We start from the raw sequence: 10,744 nt of genomic DNA on the forward strand, positions 1-10,744 counted from the left end.
CCACTCCAGCAACCCTCAGTTTGTTTCCTGCGATTAAAAATTCCTCATTTGATTTTAAGTAATTATGAAATGGTATTCATTTGATTTCAGGGTTTCTCAGACATCTTTTGACTCTCAGCAAATCTTCCATAATATGGGAGTTTGTTCTACAGATTGTTTTATTATCCTTGTGAAATATTATATGCTTTGTTTCTCTCTCTCTATATATATATAAATATACATTTATAGAGATAATATATATATTATTTATCTTCCAAATGTTTGCTCTATCTTTTTAAAAGTTAAGCTTCTTAGGGATGTTGCAACTTTTCACGCTTAAACTGGTTTACATTTTTAATGACAAATGTCAGCGTAGGTGTCAACTTTATAATTCACACTCTTGCCTAGATTTCTAAATCAATGCAGAATAAAGTAAAGTAGTATTAACTAATTTAAAGTAGATAATCATACCATATTTTTGTTTATTCATTTAATATTTCAAATAATTCTTAGGATTTTTGTTGTTTTCTTTTTAAACCTAATAAATAAAACAATGGCTTATCAAATGTTTTTGTGGTGGTTATTACCCATTTTAGGTAGAAATATTTCACACTTTAAAAATTTCTTAATAAACTACCTATCCTTTTTATATTAGTCTAAATATTTTATAATAGTAGGTATGATATGACTTGCAAATGCCTTGGAGTAAGATGATGATAAGGGATTCTGTGAAGTATATTTAAAAAATAGATTATATACAATTACATACCAGTATGAGTGAGCTTTAATTTGAATGACACACTCAATTATTTTTCATTTTTCTCATGAAAGAAAACATTTTGCTTTCTGGGTGGGGGGAACCTGTGTGTCAGTTACCTCATTAGTCAAATGTGCATCATAATCATACTTCTCATAGGATTGTTGTGATGATTATATAAATTAATTCACAGGAAGTGCTTAAGATAGTGTCTGTCACATTACAAGTATTCAGTGCATGTTCTTGATGATTCTGACCTGATGTTGTTACTGTGAAATTTCACTAGAGGTTGAAGGTAGTGGCATAGTGAACTGTGGAGGTGTTAGCTCTGGGTCCTGTCTGTGAGTGAGCAGTAAGAATCCTGTGGCTACATTATTGAAGCAGTTACTAAGGACTGCCCTGAGCCTTGGAACAATGTCTCTGAATGCGGTGGTACTCTGTGAACTTCTTGGCCACACATTAGTTATTCCTATTTCACCTGTTATTTCCCTGTAAGTATATATTTCCCGAGGGTATATAGTTCTACGTTCAAAGAAAATTAGAAAGCAATCTTGTATTAAACATGATTTTATTTAAACTATTTTAGTTGTTTTCAATTAGTTAAGTTCTCTGTGTGTTTTAGTGTGTGCTGTGCTGTGTGTGCTCTCTCGTATCTTTTATTTTTTTGCAGATTGAATGGCTTCTGTTTTTCTAGCTTTTTCTCTTTTGCCAGTGTCACACCTCCTATTTCTCTCTTTCTCTACCCTCCTCCCCATGTATGTACTTGCAAAGGCTTCACAAACAGGCAGGCATATACACACATACAGATTTTTGGACCTTACAATTAAGCTGAATTTTCGTCAAAAGGCTTATGGATTCCAGAGTGAATGCAGCTCTGCCTCTTACTTCCTTTGGGAGATCAGCATTACTCATCAGCTCAAATATTCTTGCTTCACCTCTTTGCTCACTGTTTTGGATATGCTATGCAGAGCACTTAAATATTTGCTCTTTTAATGCATCAGAATGAACTGGTTATTATGTTTTAAAAGTCAAATATGAAATGAATCAAAGTAATTTTTTAACCAAGTTTTATTTTATTTTTTTTAATGGGGGAAAAAAAACCCTACACTATTCCTGTTTATACTTGGCAGTCAGACCTTGGTATAAGGGCAGTCTAAACAGAGAAGTCTTATAGCTCTAGGGAGATTAAAAAACGTATCTAGTTTTATAAGCCTACAGTATAAAGCCACATCTCTAGACTAATATTTTCAAATGTGAAAGGGATAAAATTTATATTATGAACAGCTATAGATTTAACTTAGTAAAGGCTAAAGTCATACTAGAAAATATTTCAATTACAGTTCTTAAAATATGAAAGAAGATGTTGATGTTACAATGAAGTATTTTGCATAATAATGGTAAGTATTTTTTGCACAAACCCAACACAGTTTTAAGAAAATAGCTCACATGAACTTGAAATTTTTTAATGGAAATAAGAGATCCTTATTTTCACCAGTAGTGAATAGTTTAACATTACTGTATGTTATACATTATGGATTAAGTTTAGGACCTTGTGTAAGCCCATTTTCAATCAGAGATATGAAGGATCTCTTCCTTATGGTAAAAATTGTACTTGATTAGTTGTAATACGGGAATATTGCATTTCTTTCCCTTGACAGTTATAGCCCCAAATTAAAATGATGATGATGATAATAATAGCTAACATTTATTGATTGCTTTTATGTCAGGTGTTATACTTGCTGCTATTACTCCAATTTGCAGATTAGGAAACAGAGGGTCACAGTGGTTAAACTTGCACAAGCTTACACAACCATTGGGGAGGCCATGATTTCAAACTGCAGACAGTAGGACTCCTGAGCTCCCATTCTGAACTGCTAAACTGTATTGCCTCCATCATAACTAAGATAACTCATTTTTCTCCCTTAAAATGTCTTGAAAAATATCATGATGAAATACCTCATCCACCTGCAGAGGAACAACCAACTACATTTATTTTTGGAAATAAGGAGTTGTTTTGCCCTATACATAGACTTGTAGAGCAATTGCATAACATGGCCTATCTGTGTAGATTACACTTTTTTCACGATTCATTTAGCTACTCGCATTTGGTATCATTTTCTTTCAACCTGAAGCACATCTGATGCAGATTTACTGGGACAATCACACTCTATTTTGGTTTTAAAAGCTGCAGACCTCATTTACAAGTGCATGAACAAATAGCCATTTGCAACTACCCCATCCTTTATAGGCTTAACTTTTCTTTTTTGCTGGGAAGGAAAATAAAGAAAAAATATTTATGGGAATATTGCTTTTATTATAACTGAAAAACTGCTTATGGACTGACTAACCCACTGATGTATAAAATTTCTAAACTGAGTGGCTTGATTGAACATAAGAAACAAGTTGCTTAGCATATCTAACCAAATTTCCTAAAAAACCCTTTACATTTATTTGGAAAGATTCATTTTTGTACCCTCCTGTCCCCCCCCCACCCTTTTTGTTGGTCCCTGAACAGGAAGCTCATATATATTTTTAAAGTCAAATACAGACTATTTTGTTTTGCTTGTGCTGTATTCTACAATTTCAAAGTCAGGGTGTAGAATTGGATGGGTCTTTCCTTGGAGTGGTTCAAAATTGAAAAACAGTTTGATTTCTTATTCATTTTAGATTAAGTGAGAAATCAACTGGAGATTAGATCTTTTACTTCATACAATTCTTGAGGCTTTATGAGATTTAGAGTAAAAAGAAAACCCTTCATACTTTTTACCTGAGGCCTTAGTAGTCTTGCTTACTTTAAAAAATAAGATGAAATGAATAAGGTCTACATCTGCTAAAAACATGAAAAAATAGAATAAAAAAATTTGTTTACTCAACAAAATTAGTATTTTGAGGGGTGCCTGGGTGGTTCAGATGGTTGAGCATCTATCTTCGGTTCAGGTCATGATCCCAGAGTCCTGGGATCGAGCCCCACATCGGACTCCTTGCTCAGTGGGGAGTCTGCTTCTCCCCCTCCCTCTGCTGCTCCCCCTGCTTGTGCTCTCTCTCAGACTCTCTCTCTCTCAAATGAATAAATGAAATCTTAAAAAAAATATTTTGATATTTCTTTTCAATATTATTTTTTATGAAAAAATGTGACATTACAGGTAATGTAGAAATCCTCTGTGTTAACCTCTTTAGCCCCATCACCTCCCTCTCTCCTGAGGCTACTGCATTTATCCTTTTGGTATGTATCCCTCTAGTTCATACTTTTGCTCATTGCCTCTACTGTGTTGGGAGTTGCTATCCTTAAATGGTGATCAAAGTCTGAGGTAGACATATCTTTAATGCTTTAAATTCAGTCTGACTGCTTGCATCAACCATCACCTTATTTTAACTTCCTTCCAATCCAAAAGTCACTAGTATTTTAAAAAATCAGTGTTTATTATCAATTCCTATGTTTAATTTTTCTTCTGATTCCTTATTGCCAAAATTTATTTTGAGTAAGAGTCTGTGAGGAGCAAATTCTCATTTTCTTTATGATAACCCTTTTATTTCATTCTCACCCTAATAGTTTAGATTTCTAGGTATAGATTTCTAGGTGGACAGTTAGTTTTCTTCATCAGTTAGAAGATAATATTTCATTGTCTTGTAGCATTTGTTGCTGCTGATAGGTTGGCTGTTAATTTAATAGTTGCCTCTATAACAATCCCAAATTTTTTTTCTGATAGCTTGAAAGATTTTTTTTTTTTGTCTTTGGCATTATGGAGTTTCATTACAATGTGTGTTGATGTGGACTTATATGTATGTAATGTGTGTATCTGTATATATATATACATATAATCTCTCATTTTTCAATCTGAGGATTCCTTTTTTTTTAATTTTGGAAAATGATTAGCCATCTTCTCTATAAATACTGCCTCTACACATTTCTCTTTTCTCATCTACCAGTTATACGTATGATGTGTCTTTTCATTCTTATACCCTTAATCACTTAATTTCTCTTTCATTTTTTCATCTTTTCCCCCATGTTGTATGTGCATCACATTTCTCTTTAGGTGAGTCTAATTTATACATCTTCTCATTCTTTTGTTGACATTTTTCATTTCTAGTATTTTCTGTTGTTGTTCTTTTGAAATTCACCCTTTTTACAATGCCCTATTCTTGATTTATATACCCTTTAAAAACCTTTTTAAACATGCATATCTTAATATTTAGATTGTTTTGTTTTTATTTCTTAGGGCATAAATTCTCCATTCATGTAGCAGTAGCAGTTGACTTTCCCTCCTTGTGTCGGTTTTAATTTTTATTATTTATTTATTTATTAATTTATTTATTTTACTGAGTTCATCATCAGTATAGGTTGTTTCCCATTGGGTCCTATGTGTTGGGAATTATAGAAATACTCCTACAAGATAATTTTAAATTTGCTGTTGCAGGAAACCTAGGTATATCCACGATTCTAGACCAGTTTTTAAGTTAAGTTTTCAGTTGAGGTCCCTATGCCATATACATAAGTGACTTTAGAAACCACACTTAAATGGGTAGCACAGACTGGGATCCTCATTTCCTATGGAGAACTTTTTCCAACCCATGGCCAGCTTTCTTGCTGTTTCTCTGCAATAGTGGAATGTTTCTAAATCCAGTTTCAGAGGTGGCTTTATGCAGGTAAACCTATGTTTCTATGTTCCCATGTCATACCTAGCATATCCATATATTCTCAAAATATTTTTTTTCCTTTTATTGTTTCATTGACTTCTGTTGCATATGATAAAATGGGTGTCAGTATGCTCATTTGTTCATTTAAGAAATATCAGGTGTTACCTTTTTCTAGGCACTATTTTAAGCATAGGGGATAGATCAGTAAATATGATTCTTGCTTTACTAGAGCAGTATTCTGATGGTTGGGGGGAGGGAATCAGTCAATAAACAAACCAATAAATGAAGTATATATCACACTTTCATAAGTACAATGAAAAAAGATAAAACAGAGTAATGGAGATAGAGTGTGACCAGAGGGTGCTATTTTATATATGTATATAGGAAAGAGGTGTCTAATAAAGTAACATGTGAGGAGAGACCCCCCCAAAATGAAATTGTGATCTATGTATACATATGATGCAAGATTATTACAGGCAGCATGTTCAATAGGATTACACTCCCCTGCTCTAGGAATGCAGGGAATGGAGTGAGTGAGGTGGACCTATGACAGGTAAGATTAGATAAATAGTAGAGGGGCCAGCTCATGTAATTCTACTTTGACTCTGAGCAAGGTGGGAAGCCTTGGGAGGATGTTAAGTAGTCAAGTGACATGATCTGTGTGATGATTAAAAAAAAAAAAAAAAGCATGACCTGCCTGCTTTGTGGAAAAATTGAGTGTAGGGAGACAAGAGTGGAAGCATGAGCACCAAATAGGCTGATGTTTTAGTAGTCCAAACTAGAGATGATGGTGGTGGGAACAGGATGGTCAAAATGAAGGTGGTGAGAAGTAGTTAGATTCTGCTTGTGTTTCAAAGGTGAAGGCAACATCTCTTCAAAGATGGATGAGAAGAGAAAAGGACAGAATTGAGGAGAGTCCTGAGGTTTTTAGCCTAAACATTTAGAAAAGTAGAGTTCCTATTTAATGAAATTGAGTAATTTGTAGAAGGAACATATGTGGGTATGGAAATTAAGTGCATGGTTTGGATATGTGAAATTTGAGAAAACTACTAAACTACTATCCAAGATGTTGAGTAAGAATTGAGCCTGGTGATATAATTTTGGGAGTTATCGGCATGAAGATAGTAATTGAAGACATAGCATTAGACAAGATCACCTAGGGAGTGATTGTGGATAGAAAAGAAAAGGCCTGGGTTCTGGCATTGTATAAAGCACAGGCAGATGGGGGAGTAAACAGAAATGGGGACTAAGAAAGAGTAGCCACTGAGACAGAAGGAGAACTAAGAAGGAACCAGTGGACTCTTTGAAGCTGTGAAGAAAATGATGTAAGAAACTAGAGGAGCAATCAAGTCCGTGTTCAATTTTTCAGTTAGACTGAGTAAGAAGTGAAGTGAGAATTGGAGTTAGTGACAGGAGGTCAGTGATAACTTCCTTCTTCTATCTCTTGATAATAAAATAGAGCATCATAGAACATCTGGATGTCTTAAATTGTTTTGTCTAACTCATTTCAGAGATAAGGATTTGGGAAGATGACTTATATGACAGTCTCTTGGTTTCAGAATATGCATGTATGATTGTAAAATAATGAGATTTAAAAAAAAAGACTATCAGAATTGATAGGTTCATAGTATTCCAGTATCGCCTCAAAGATATGTATATTCTTCCAGTGTTCTACTAAGCCACTTTGGTGACTCCCACTTCAGAATTGTTTTCAGAACTACATTACAAGCCATATGTAAAAAAGACTGACATTTGTAATTGGTAGCTATAATCATACTTCAGTTTTGGTAGCTTCTCTATTAGAATAAAAAGAAAATTAAGCCCACCCTCACAAAAGGCACTAATTGCCCATCATTTATGTTGTTTAAAACCTATGCAAATATATAAAATTATGCAGGCTGCCTTAGTCTTTTTGGGCTGCTCTAACACAATTATCATGGACAGGGTGCCTAAAACAAACATTTATTTCTTATGGTTCTGGAGTCTGGGAAATCCAAGATCCAAGTGCTGACAAATTCCGTGTTTGGTGAGGGCCTGCTTCCTTAGTTCATAGATGGCCCTCTTGTAATTGTGGTCTTACATGCTGGATCTAGGAGAGAGCTCTCTGAGGTATCTTTTATAAGGGCACTAATCCCATCCATGACAACTTTACCCTCATGACCTAATCAACCTCCCAAATGCCCCACCTCCTAATACCATTACACTGGGGGTTAAGATTTCAACATATGAATTTGGGGGATGCAAGGGGGGGACACAAACATTCAGTCCATTGCACAGGCTCAGAAAAAAGGTACACACAGCCATTTTCAACAGTATTACCAATGGGATAAAGTTGTACTCTCCCAAGAAGAAAAGGTAATCCTCATTTGAATAAGAAATTCTAGTGTTGTTACACACATTAGAGATAAAAACAAATAATTCTGTGTCCTACATTTCTTTAAATACTGTATTTGTTCCTTCAGTGGTTCTCTCGAATCTCCTTGGAGAGATTAATTTTTATCCTGTATCCTTCTCAAAGGGGCTGGCTTAACAGCAACAGCATACACATATTCCCAGTTAGAAATATAAGACTTCCGGGCACCTGGGTGGCTCAGTCGGTTAAGCGACTGCCTTCGGCTCGGGTCATGATCCTGGAGTCCTGGGATCGAGTTCCGCATCGGGCTCCCTGCTCGGCAGGGAGTCTGCTTCTCCCTCTGACCCTCCTCCCTCTCATGCTCTCTGTCTCTCATTCTCTCTCTCGCAAATAAATAAAATCTTTAAAAAAAAAAAAAAAAAGAAATATAAGACTTCCGAATGACTAACAGGTTTTTAAGATCAAATCAAATATATCTGTGAAATACGTATTCTTTGTCCCAGGAGGAATTTGGAATGAGGGTCTTTGCCCTCATTAGAATTCTCAAGAAAATGGTGATAATTTAACTGCAGAAGAATGACATCATTGTTCACATGGGAAAGAAATTGAAGTGGATTTAAAACTATATATTTATGGATTAAGAGATGGATTCATTTCTTACATTCATTTTTTTAAAAACACCAGTGTGACACTACATTTATTAGTTATTTTTAATGAAAATATTAAAAAGTAAACAAAAGTTCATAATTCCATTGCCAGATGTTAGAGGTGAATAAACAAAAAATAATGCTCATAAGACTAGTCAACATTAAACATAAAATGATCTATATACGTGATCAGAAGAGGTATAAAATGAAGACTTTTTTCCTGCTATCCTATTGCATGTTTGAGGATTTTATTTTTTAAAATTTTTTTAAAAGATTTTATTTATTCGACAGAGACACAGCAAGAGAGGGAACACAAGCAGGGGGAGTGGGAGAGGGAGAAGCAGGCTCCCCGCTGAGCAGGGAGCCCGATGTGGGGCTTGGGGCTCGATCCCAGCACCTGGAATCATGACCTGAGCCTAAGGCAGATGCTTAACCAACTGAGCCACCCAGGCGCCCTCACTTAATATTTCTTTGAGATATTTTATTATAAAGAAATTTATATAGATATAAAACACTTTTAGAACTTCCATCATTTGGTTATATTACCATTTATTAAATGATAGACATTTTAGGGTGTTTTCTGTTCTTTACTATCCGTTCTACAGTCAACATCCTTGTAGCTATGTTTTGACATCCTTTGGAAAGTACAAGGCAAATTTCTATTGCTAGAATGGAAATGCTGGATAATATCAAATTGAAAAATAGTTTCATCAATATATAATCACAGCAATGGAATATGAGAATTTCTGTTTTCTCTTCACCTATACCAGAGTGGCTATTATAAAACTTTCTGCTATTTTCCAACCTGATAAGTGAAAATGGTGTGTGTGGCTGTGTGTGTATATGTATGTATGTATATGTGTGTATGTGTGAATCTGTATATATATGTATATATATAATTGAGGTGAAATTCACATAATGTAAAATTTATTATTTTAAAATGTATAATTTAGTGACGTTTAGTACATTCAGAATGCCATGCAATCATCAGACTTCTCTATCACGCCCAACAGAGACCTGTGCTCATGAAACAGTCACTCTGCATTTCCCTTTTCATCCTCACAGGCCTTGGCAACCACTAATCTGCTTTCTGTCTCTATGCATTTAACTATTTTAGATATTTGTTGTAAGTAGGATTATACAATATTTGTCCTTTTGTGTATAACTTCTTTGGCTTAGCATGTTTTTGAGCTTCATCCACACTGTAGCATGTATCAAGACTTCATTCCTTTTTATGGCTGAGTAATATTCTATTGCATGGATACCCCTCATTTTGTTTATTCATACATCCAGTGATAGACATTTGCATTTATACCTTTTGGCTATTGTGAATAGTGCTACTATGAACATTTGTGTACAGGTATTTGAGCACCGTTTTGAGTTCTTTTGAGTAAGTACTGAGGAGCAGAATTGCTGAGTCTTATGGTAATTCTCTGTGGGCCTTCAAAAGGGCCCACCAAACCATTTTCCACAGCAAATGTATCATTTGACATTCTCAGCAGCAATGTACAAGAGTTGCAGTTTCTCCACATCCTCACCAACACTTATTTTCATTTTAAGAAAATGAAAATATAGCCAATTCAGTGGGTGTGAGTGGTTTTTATTTGTATTTCCTAAATGAATAATGATGTTGAGTACCTTTTCATGTGTCTTTGGCAAATAGAAGTTTATCTTCTTTAGAGAAATATCTATTCACACTCAATTGATTTGTCTTTGTGTTGTTGAATTACAAGAGTTCTTTATATATTCTGGATAGTAGATCCTTACCAGATATATGACTTACAAATCTTTTCTCCCATTCTGTGGGTTGTCTTTTTACTTTCTTGATAGAGCCCTTTGATATACAAAATTTTTAACTTTTACAAAGTCCAATTTATTTTTTTCTTTTGTTGCTCATGCTTTTTGGTTTTATATCTTAGAATCCATTGCCAAATGCAAAGTCATGAAGATTTTCCCATATGTTATCTTCTAAGAGTTTTATAGATTTAGCTCTCACATTTGGATCTTTAATTCATTTTGAGTTATTTTTAAAATGTATATTGTGAGATGGGGTTCACTTTTATTCTTTCACATGTAGATATCCAGTTGTCTCAGCACCATTTCTTGAAGAGACTATTCTTTCCCTACTAAATGGTTTTGACACTCTTGTCAAAAATCAGTTGACCATAGATATTTGGTTTATTTCTGGACTCTTAATTCTATTTCATTGTTCCATATGTCTATATTACTGGCTTTTTGATTTGCATTTCTTTTTGTGGGTAGTGAGGTTGATTGTATTTCATGTTTCCTTGCTATTTGTGTTTATTTTGCCATGACCTGCTTATTCATAGCCTTTCCTATTTTTTTGATAGGGCTATTTGATTTTTTTGATAT

This window comes from Leptonychotes weddellii, chromosome 10 (assembly GCF_054177405.1).
Source record: "Leptonychotes weddellii isolate Sample4059 chromosome 10, ASM5417740v2, whole genome shotgun sequence".
NCBI classification, from domain to species: Eukaryota; Metazoa; Chordata; class Mammalia; order Carnivora; family Phocidae; genus Leptonychotes; species Leptonychotes weddellii.